The sequence below is a fragment of the Vanessa cardui genome, chromosome 6 (assembly GCF_905220365.1).
Source record: "Vanessa cardui chromosome 6, ilVanCard2.1, whole genome shotgun sequence".
Lineage (NCBI taxonomy): Eukaryota > Metazoa > Arthropoda > Insecta > Lepidoptera > Nymphalidae > Vanessa > Vanessa cardui.
Window position 1 is genome coordinate 12,813,170 of NC_061128.1, and position 12,401 is coordinate 12,825,570.

Below are 12,401 nucleotides of genomic sequence, written 5' to 3' on the forward strand. Positions count from 1 at the left end.
GATGCACGCTTTCTAACCACTGGGCCCTCTCGACTCCCAGCATTGCATCGGTGGTTCAGTGGTAGAATGCTCGCCTGCCAGCATTTAATTCAGCGTATCAATAATTAAAAATCAATTGATATGATCATTTTTTTACTCGAATATAAAAATAACTATGTTATATACATATAACATAACCTCATAGAACTATAATGAATAAGGATTTATTTCTGGATTAAAGCAGAAAACGCTGGTCTGGATGGTTTCCAGCCTGGCCTTGCCAAAACTAACACAAACAACCTCGAAAATTGTATAATAGATTTATAGACATTGAAATCGGTATGAAGATATTTCCAACAGCCTTAACAGTGTATAATGATTACAATAACGAAGATTTCATTAAAATATTTAATAAGAAACAAGATAACATTTATTCAGGATAGATAAACATTGCATAAAGTTAACATTGTACGGAATTAATAAAAGTCTTTAAGTATAAGAAAATAAATAGAAAACGAGTAGCATTGTTTTCAATAACAGAAATTAAAAAAATTAATAACTTTTAAAAATAATTAAATTACGATGTTTAAATTGTGACCCCGAGATGGCCCAGTGGTTAGAACGCGTGCATCTTAACCGATAACTACGGGTTCGGCAAGCACCGCTGAAAATTCATGTGCTTGAGGAAACCTGCATGTGTCTAATTTCATAGAAATTCTACCACATGTGTATTCGCTAACCCGCATTGAAACTGCGTGGTGGAATATGTGCCAAATCTTCTCCTCAAAGGGAGAGGTAGTCTTAGCCCAGCAGTGTTATAACATCAATAACAGGCCGTTGTTGTTTAAATTGTTATTAAAAATGTTAATATAATTTATAATTTTAAATGTTTATTAATGATTTCACCTTCATTTCAGGCGATCACACATCTTGCCGTGAACTCATTGGTAAAACCGTCTGATAACGCTTTGAGAAGTTTTTAAGTTTATCGATTTTAGAGATACAGATGCGTCCCGTTTAGTATTAAATACGTAATTCTGACCATCATATTATGTAACAAAGTAAGCATAGTGTTACGAGATTAACCTTAGCCTTCAATACGGTGTTATGACATTTAATTGTATATCATAATTTATATCACATTATTATTGCATTTTATGAATATAGCAAGTGATATTGAGTTTACTTTATTATATACAATTATGATTGTAATTAATTGATCAATAATTTGTAAAACTGTATTATTTTATATGGCATAGCATTTAATACTGGCATGTAACACTATTTCTTATTTTAAAAATGATTTGATGACTGTCATTATAAAACATTTGGACGATAGCATTCTAACAAAAGATGGAGAGATTGGAGCATCATTGTAAAACGATAATATTATATTGGCCACCCCGAACTACTGAAATTACAATAGCTTAAAACAAATAGACCAATAGAAAGGAAAAGGAAAAGTATATTTCTCAGAGCAAGGCTTTGCAGTAAAGTGAAAATGAAACATAATATCGGATCACGTCATACAAACCATTATACCCGAACTTTTTTCATTTCAAGCGAAATTTTTAACTATTACGACAGCGTCGCTTTGAAATTAAAAAGAGAATGACATTTTTAAAGGCAATATCTTTTTGATTTTTGTGATCGTTATGATAATGACATTAATTTCAAAAATGTGGCCAAAAAATTCACGTCTTATATGAATTTCGATGATATGTATGAATATATCCCGATTATATTTATTTCTCAGTATTAAAACATGTTTCGAAAGCTGTAGCTTTGAACATATTTAAGTTTAGTTTATAAAGTTTTTTATTGTTATGGTATGGGTTGGCGGACGAGCATATGGGCCACCTGACGGTAAGTGGTCACCATTACCCATAGACAATGATGCTGTAAGAAATATTAACTATTCTTTAAATCGTAAATGCGCCACTAACCTTGGGAACTCAGATAGTATGTCCCTAGTGCCTGTAGTTACACTGGCTCACTCACCCTTCAAACCGGAACACAACAATACTGCGTACTGTAGACATTCGTTAAAATAATGTTATGTTCGTTTTATTTAAATTGGGTTGTAGGTTACTTTATTTGAAGGCGGATTGTGTTAATTTTTTAATATAAGAGGCAATATCTTAAGTACAATACCTTTACTGCATTGAGCTTAGCGTCGAAGAAATAGTATAGTAATGGATAAAATTGGGAACATTATAAAATGTAATACCTTTAACAACGACACACAAAAAAGTAGACATTAAAGTTGGTACTGCAAGCGCTTGTTCGCGTTTAATAGTGGTATACAAAAGACTGGCAGCCTGTCCTTTAAAGGATTTGCTGTAGAATAATGAAGAACGAGAGAGGATTTTGGCCATCAGAACGGAAATAATACAAATGGGAAATTTTTACTTTTAGAAAAAGGAACTTTTAAAAACAGACTAATAGGATTGAAAAATTAAGGTTACACAAAGACTTGTTTGTATATGTTCGTATTATATTATTTGAGTGGGAGTATTACCGAAATATGGTTAGTTCAAACACGTGACTCTTAATGAAAAGCTTTTAAACGTGGTCGGTTAATATCTATTCATGTTTTCAAATGAAGGATAACTTCATATCTCAGCCAAAATTCTGCCACTTGTCTTTCCACCAACCCCTTAGGAGCGCAGTGGACTAAGGTTTTTAAGACTTTTAACCGACCCTCTCAAGAACGGATGAGGATAACTGTGTATGGGATATGTCTGTATTAATGATATAGTTAGGTGGACGGCCAGGTGGACCACATTTTTTTTGGACGAGCATATGGGCCACCTGCTGTTAAGTAGTCACCATCGACCGTAGACAATGACGCTGTAAGAAATATTAACTATTTCTTATATCGTCAATGCGCCACCAACCTTGGGAACTAAGATGCTATATCCCTTGGTCCTGTTTTTCACTGGCTCACTCACCCTTCAAACCGGAACACAACAAGACTGCGTACTGTTGTTTAGAGGTAGAATATCTGATGAGTGGGTGATCCCTACCCAGGCAGGCTTGCACAAAGCCCTACCACCAAGTAAATACCACATAATTGCAAGTGTTCACTACCACCCCTGAACATCAAGTAAGAAACATTAACTATTCCTTACATGGTTTAGGATACTATGTTTCCTGTGCCTTTAGTTACATAGCTTACATATATATATATATATATAGCATACACTACATCCCTACCAAGACGGGCTTGCACAAAGCCCTACCACCAAGTATAATATTGTGATGAAAACTGCATGTTTCTAATTTCATCGAAATTGTGCCACATGTGCATTGCACATCGTCTCATCGTTGTGACACGCAAACTATCCAATCTACTGCTATAAGCCAAATTTCTACTAGTAGCATTACCTATATAACTTGATATATAAACAAAATGTCTATGTATTATGTTAAATAAATAAAATATTATATGACAGGATGAAATTAACAATTCTATTTTCAAATTTATATTAGGTAGTATTGTGTTCCATAGTGTTGTATTTCATTTCTAATTAAAAATATGATTGAACAGAACCAGTTATGTACGATATTGTTTCACTAAAATATATTATCAGATTTCATCAATTAATTTCTAGCTTTGGCAATTACTAAATTTAAATCGAATGTAGGCGTATTACTCTGTATTATATAACAACGACAGCCTGTAAATTTTGGAGAAGGTTTGGAACAAATTCCAGCACGCTGTTCCATTGTGGATGGTGGAATACACATGTGTCAGAATTTCTATGAAATTAGACATGCAGGTTTCCACGCGATGTTTTTCCTTCAACACCGAGTTCAAATTGAGTTATAAACAAAAATTAAGCACATGAATATTCAGTGGTGCTCGCCTGAAATATATAAAATAAAAGGTATACATTGGTATTGCGAATTCCATATTCGCAGTACTAATGTTCCAAACAACTCCTGTATAGTCTGTGGTTTATCTATGGATCTGTGGCGTGTTATCTGTAACGCACAACATAGATCCAATAGGTTAAGAATCATTCTCTCCAAACGCAGCTATGACTAGTAAATAGAAACTACTGTATCTTGACTTTTCTTCTCAGTTCATTTTAAAAATATAAAACGTATGCACATTCCAAATCAGTGGTAACTTTAAATGTAATTACCTGTAAAATGATATATAAAAAGTTCTTGCTACTTGTGAACAAAAAATATCCCGAGATTTAATTATATACAAATCACGTGGAATAACGGCAAGAATGCAGAATTTTCCCGTTGAATAGCAATTCAAGCTCTGGACAAAAAATTCCAGTCCTTCGTAACCAGTGGAGGAAATAAGGCGAGGTTATACTTTTAATAAAGGTTTTTGCACCATTATTCCAACGTACGTTTCAACTGGAAATGGAACAAAGAAATCAATTTGGAATAAGAGACGAATATTCGGAGTGTTTGTTTGCTTCAGCTTTTTCCGCAGCAACTTCGAGGTTCTCTAGGTTTGCGTACAAATTTTACACAGCCTTAATGACGTCCTTTTGTATAGAGAAATATAGCTTGTCTATTAAATTATTGAACGGAGCTTTTAAAGTTAAGAACAGACACATCAATTTATTTCGGTGCTTTAAAAATTTTGGTATAAAACTCAAATATCATCATCGTCAAAATGCATCTTATAATATTTTCAATCCACTAAATACAACTCGTGGATCTTAACTGAAAACCGCAGATTTCAGCTTCTTGAGAATTATTGTATTTTTTATTTTACCGGCAATAATGCCTTAGGGAAATGTTAATCATACGTACAATTATGCACCATAAACTTTGGAAATTAAACCGAAGGGACATTTTGTGCCTGTAAAATATCAGCTCAACCTTAAACTGATGTGAATTTAGAAGGATGGTGTGTGTAAGTGTAAGTAATTACTTATATAACTACAGGTGGGTTTACGCAAAGTAAAATGTATTTACTTGATATATCAATTTATATCTATACATATAATAAAAATGGAGTACCTGTTTGTAACAGGTACGCCAAATTTATCCGTCTGTCTGTCCGTCTGTTGTTCCGGTTAAACTCTGGAATGGCTGAACCGATTTTGATGGGGCTTTCACTGGCTGATATCTAATGTCACAAGGAGTAACTTAAGCTACAAAAATAACTTTTTTTGTTAAATTCAAACGCGCACGAAGTTGCGAGCACGCCCAGTTTAAAATATACCAGCAATGGAACACACCCAATTTGTTAAGGATCAACCATAAAAACAAAATCAGAATTGGAACAAAGTTCTGAAGTAAGTTCCTTCACCCAATGGTGACCACGGATTGTCAAAGTAAAATACAAACAGACAATAGTGAAAACATATTTCATATGACCCCTTTATTTTTCCTTCTTATAAAATATGAAAAATAAAATAATAATATAAATATAAATAATATAAATATATATAAATATACATATACTGAAACATTGCTATGATACCGGTGACGAGTGACGAATACGAAAAATGATATGAAGTTTTTTGTGAAAAGAAATGTCGTGTGAATATCGCTCTTGTACGACCATTATTTTCTCTTGAAATATGTACGTTAGAAAGCACGTATCACATGTTTTTGCTACATAGATATGAATAACCTGACGCTTGACAGACATACTTAATATGAGCTATAGTTTATAGTAGAGAAACTAAAACTACATATATAGGTACAAATATTATAAATGAAGAGTTCATTACCTCAAGTTACCTCTTCACGCTTAGGTCGCTGAATGGAGATGTAATTTGGTTTGGATATACTTTGATTCCCAGAGAAGAATACAGGAATAGGTAACAGTTTATAAAGGTAGAATATATAAAATTTTGGGCGAGTAGAACGCAGGTTCAAGTTTTTTTTTTTTTTAACTAGGTCGAAGTAATGCTTATCCCGTGCTATTATTTTGGAGTCAATAAATATATTTCAGTATATAAAGGTCGCATACGCAATCAAACCTTGTAAATAAATTATATAAAAATAGAACTATTTAAGTAGCCAACTATTATTTGTCTTTTTTTTAATTCTACTTATTATTATTATTGTCATAGCAGTATATATAACATGTTATGTATTTTATAAGACAACGTTATAGATGATTTTGGTTTTTAAGATATAAAGGTTAGATGTATATTTGATATAAATTATATATATTTGTTTATTTTAATGATTATTTCATTAGTAGGTCATTAGTCCAACCTCATGTCGAGGGGAAAAACATATTTTTAATATATATTACTATAGCCGTATAAATTTTCAGCACCCCGGATTTAGTCAACATCAGTAAAAATTGACCGGACTATCAATATTACCTCAAAGATCTTATAATGCTATTATAGTCATTATCATAAATTGTCTACATGGTCAAAACTTTATAATTAACAATAATTGGGTTAACACTTCAAATTGACTTTTATGATAACACGTGGTCAAAATGAAGATAAAATCTGACATATATCTTTGACGTTTAAAAATCCATTTATTTTTTTTTTATACGAGAGATAAACGTGTTATTTTTACATTAGACGTTTTTATAGCGTGAATAATATAAAGTGACCGTTGATCAGACATTTACGACACTCGTGCTTTAGTTTAGAATGTATTCGGGATTGTAATTCGTAACGTCTAGACAGAAAATAATAGGATTTCTTCACGTATCTTTTACGGTACGCCGCGATATTCGTACTTTGTTTTCGTACCTTGACATTAGTTGACATATAAATTAATTGACTCATAATTTTATTTAAGAAAATTGCATTTAAATAAAGAATACAATCGGATTCAAGGCCGGCAGGTACCATTGTGCTTTCATGTGTCGTCATAATATATTCCGTGCTCGGTGGTGAAGGAAGAAGTTCTGAGGAAGGATAGTTGAGGACCACCCTACAATATCCTCAACATGTGTCACATCATCAGTGAACTTTTTTTAGAATTGTATCTTTGATTCTGGAGATTACCCTTTACTTTATTTTAATTTATACTTTATTGTACACCACACGGAGAAAGTAATTAATTACAACATAGAATCAGCCTTAATAAAAGAGACATACAATTTTAGCGACCTTACATATAGTAGTTACACAGCGATCACTTCCAACAAACGTTAGAGGTTAAGACAGTGTTACAAGAGTAACCTTAACCTTCAATACTGTGTTATGACATTTGATTATGATTATGAATATAGCAGGGGGCTATTGAATTTACTTTATTATATACAATTGTTATTGTAATTAATTGATCAATAATTTGTAAAACTGTAATTAATTATGGTAAAAAATAATTAACACTATTTCTCATTTTAAATATGATTGAGCTGTCATTAGAAAACAATTGGACGATAGCGTGGCATTATAACAAAAGATAGAGAGATTGGAGCATAAAACGATAATATTATTTTGGCCATCCCGAACTACTAAAATTACAACAGCTTAAGAATATGAAGTACTCACCTCAGATTCTATGAGCTATCCTAACGGCTATCCTAAGGGACTGTAATATTGAATAAAATATGCCTCTACAAACGAACAAATTTTATTAATTTCACTATTTATTGGTCGATTCAAACTCAATTGTTTCGTTTCGGGGCTTCTACAGCGTATCCTGTGTCAATATTATTTCTACGTAAAGTTTTATGGAAATTATTTGTGTTATACAGGTGTAAAGATGTTATCTAAAAAATAAATCCATTATATTAAAATTATTTGTCTACTCAGTGCTACTAAAGCACACTAAGCCTACACTAAGCCACAGTGGGTCAAATAAAGATCACATCGAACACTTTTGGTTTTAATAATCACTACATAGTATAAAACAAACTCGCTTTCTCTGTACCTATATCACTTTGTATGCTTAAATCTTTAAAACTACGCAAGGGATTTTGATGCGGTTTTTTAATAGATAGAGTGATTCCAGAGGAAGGTTATAAGGTATGTAATACATGGACAATATAGTAAAGAAACGTTGATAATTTTAGAAGTTTGTAATGTGATGTAGTTTGTAGTATATTTAGTATCAACATTGCACCCGTGCGAAGCCGGGCCGGAGCGCGAGTAAATAATAAATAAATATTGGACAACATCACATTACTCTGATCCCAATGTAAGTAACTAATGCACTTGTGTTCTATAAAATCATAAGTAATGACGGTACCTCATTACTATTAAGATTTTGTGTACAAAAACACAAGACCGCTCTTATTTTCAAAGTTTCGGTGAATTTCGTTACGTACTCTCCTCAAAATAAACTATTTCAAGTTTACGTCGTGAGTGAATCTCGTAAATCCCCTTTATTTATATCGAAACAAAAGTTCTGTTCTAGAAAATATGCTTCCTAACGTATCGCTAAACATTCTCTAATACCGGAACGTAAAATTCAAATTTGTGCGAAGGAAATGTTTTTAAGCGAGTTTATTTTCAGTTTATTCGTCGGTTAGATGCGGCGTTTATTTACAAATTCGATGTTTGGATTAAAGGCGTTACTTCATTTATAACAAAGTGATTGAAATATGATAGGAGTGTTAAAAATATGATTGGAAATATGAGGAAGTTTGGAGTTTGTTCGACGTGAGATTATCTCCGCATGGTCTAACAGTTTTTCGAACTATAAATATAGTTTTCATAAGCGCGCTCCGAACTTTTTAACTTATATAAAGATATTCAAATTGCAGTATTTAATAGGAAACGTCTGTTTAGATTTCTTATGGGCAGTTTATGTGAAGTGTCAGAAATGTTTTATTAATATTTTATTTTGAGACGAGCGTATTACGTACATATACCGTATACGAGTAGGCTTCAGTGGGCCTATACGAATAGTTACTTATTTTGTTGCAACTTGCCAAATGGCAAAGAATCATCAGCATTTTGAGAACTCATTACATTTTTTTGTTGACTATCTGTATCTTATATATTAATAGTGTAAGCCGTTTTTGTCCAAGTGATTATGGGACGACAGCTGTATGAAAAAACGTATTGCGGCCTTACGTTAAGGACTATCTGTTATAGATGTGCAGAAAATTAAAGAGGATTCTTGATTACATTTTTTACTTGGTGGTAGGGCTTTGTGCAAGCACGTCTGGGTAGGTACCACCAACTCATCAGTTATTCTACCGCGAAATAACAGTACCCAGTATTGTTGTGTTCCGGTTTGAAGGGTGAGTAAGCTAGTGTAACTACAGGCACAAGGGACATAACATCTTAGTTCCCAAGGTTTGTGGCACATTGACGATGCAGAGAATAGTTAATATTTCTTGCAGCTTCATTGTCTATGGGTGATGGTGACCACTTACCATCAGGTGGCCCACATGCTCGTCCACCAACCTGTACCATAAAAACAATATATAAATTGTTGCGATTTAACAAAAACTTATGTATATACAAATGAGTTAATTAAATCTAGTTATTGTATAAATCATGACTGCGTGGAATAGTGGCAATAATACTAGCAGCAACCAGCAACGTAGCCTTAAATAATACCCGTAACAGTGACAAGGGACGTTTGTAAAAAAACATATGAAATACAAAAATGTTGTAAACAAATTTTCTCTGGTATAATATTGGAATGAGAATGCTGAGACATTTGTTTTTCATTTGCAGAATTATTCATAATTTCACAAAAACATTTCAGTGACAGTTAACAGCTAATGCTTTTAAAAAATTAACTTGATTGTTATTTTTTATGAACGTTACACATTCATCTTTATTAGCTCAAATGTATGCGAGGAATTCGAAAGTATGATTCAGGAGCGATATTTTAATAAGATATATGTAGACGTTTAATAAATACAATCAGATGAGGAGCGACGAAAGTATAAGTAAAGTAACAGCTTGTACATTTCCCACTGCTAAGATAAGGCCTCCTCTTCCATTAAGGAGAGGTTTTGGAACATATTCCACCACGCTGTTCTAATACGGTTTGGTGGAATGCACATATCGCAGAATTTCGATGAAATTAGACACATGCAGGTTTCCTCACGATGTTTTCGTTTACAGCACGAGATGAATTATATACACAAATTAAGCACATATATATAGTGGTGTTTGCCTGGGTTTGAACCCGCAATCATCGGTTAAGATGCACGCTTTCTAACCAGTGGGCCATCTCAGCTCTCGCTACATATTATGTGCTTGAAAAGATAAAAGCTTCTACACAGTTAAGTGACAGTTGTGGACCGCCTGAGGGTAAGTGGTCACTAATTGACATTGCAATTAGCACTATAATAAATATTAAACGTTCCTTACGAACCGAAACACATCAATAATACAACGTTTTGTTGTTTACCGGTAAAATAAATCGATGGCACATATGTAAATATCCGTAAGCTTTGAGTTTAGTCTTCATATATAGTATATATAGTATACATATAATGTTTCCTAGACTAATGTATGTTTCGTGATGTGAAAAACAATTCGTAGTAGTAAACGTATGAATAAAACACATAAAAGTAAAATAAAGTAACAGCCTGTAAATTTCCCACTACTGGGCTAAGGTCTCCTCTTCCATTTAGGAGTGGGTTTGGAACACGAAATACATATGTTCCAATGCTGATTGGTGGAATGCACATGTGGCAGAATTTCGATGAAATTAAAAACATGCAGGTTTACTCACAATATTTTTCAACGCCAAGAACGAGATGAATTATAAACACAAATTAAGCACATATATATGGTGGTGTTTGCTTGGGTTTGAACTCGAAATCATCGGTTAAAATGCACGCGTTCTAACCACTGGGCCACCTCAGCTCGCATACTTGTGTTTTGATAACATATACCAATTATAAAAATCTAAGACGATAAAATGTAAAATTAAGCATTTAAAAAAAAACAGGTTTCGTAACTAGCAACATTATAATAATACAAGTATAAGAGTTTATCCAAGTAATTACGGCATTATGATTAAGTTATGTGCGGCTGTTGTTCGTAATCCGGCCCCCTTAGGGGCTACGTTGATTATGAGAGCATGGAAGAGCAATATTTTTACGAATACAAGATGTACCTTTCTTGTTTAATCTCATATTAAAGATATGTTTTAGGTATATACAATTAGTCTTTACTTTTTTTATGTGGTAGGTGGCAAACGAGCAAGTGGCTCACCTGATGGAAAGTGACTACCACCGCCCATGAACATCTGCAGTACCTGGCGCTGGTGCTTGCAGGTGCTTTGCCGACCTTTAAGGAAGGTACGCTCTTTTCTTGAAGATTCCCATCGTATCGGTATATAATATAATATCTTTACTAATATATAAAAGCAAAATTATATGTGTCAGTTTGTCTGTTGCTGTTTAAAGGTCAAATCACTGAACTGAATTAATTGAAATCTGGTATTCAGTGAGCTTGAACATAGGATATAATAATATGTCTTTGTTATGCCTATGAACTGATGATCAAACCCTAAAAAGCGAACAAAGGCGCGCGCTATACCTAGTATATAATATTTTTGAAGTGAAATACGTATTAGCGCCTCTTGGGGGTAATATTGTCGTATGCCGTGACGGTTCAAGCCGCACCTCTTCTTTGTTTAAATTGTGAAAATTAAATTTACACCAAACCTTACTGAATATCTACGCTGTGAAAGAAGTTTCGTGATGACACGAAGGTTTTTCTCGGCAGTTTTTTCCATGGTAAGTTGGATACATGCAGATTATAATTAACACAATGATATATTAATTTAAATATGGAATTTTGGTTTTTATTGATACAAAAATAATATATATTACAATTAAAACGATCTGAATTAATCACAAGTCTATGGCTTTATTTGAACAACCCTTTTGCCATATTTGACATTGGATCTGCCAGAATTATTGCATTGTTCATCAAACTTTTAATCTAAATGAAGTTCCGAACTGATTCGTTTTGAGCACATCATCAAGTACAATAAATGTTGAGCAATTTGGAGACTCTTTTCCGCTCAGAAATGCAAAGCAAAGATTTGTAAAAAAAAAATTAGAAGCAGGCTAGTGCGATAATAATACCCAAGTAACAAAAAATTTACGCATTTTAGTTTTTCCTATACTTCTGCTGGATTAAATGTACCCCATAGATTTTGATTTCCTTTGAGAATGTTTGGATAATGCTACGTAATTGGCCATATCTTTTGATTGCGTAGACTTTAGTCTTTTGTCAATTCCAAGGAACCGCAGAGCTTAGTATTTAGTATTTTACATTATGCCTCATTGAATTCAAAAATATTTAAAGTTTGTTGAAGCAAAAACACCAATCATTAAGTAATAAATATTGTACAAATCATAACCGCGGTCGTGACAAGAATACTAATATTTTCCCCTTAAATCATAATTCCGATTTTCGTTACGAATAATGAACCCTCTGGCGCAATGGGCAATAAGTCGGGGTATTATATATTTAAGAAATGTTTGAGTCACTGCTTAAAATGCAAATGTCACAAATATTGATCAT

The 12,401-nt window shown here is 33.1% G+C and overlaps 1 protein-coding gene across 2 annotated transcripts in view; it reads right to left on the reverse strand.

The window, feature by feature from the left end:
- LOC124530314 (cardioacceleratory peptide receptor-like) overlaps window positions 1–12,401 on the reverse strand; it is a 177,448-nt gene that overhangs the window by 26,379 nt on the left and 138,668 nt on the right. The window lies entirely within an intron of this gene.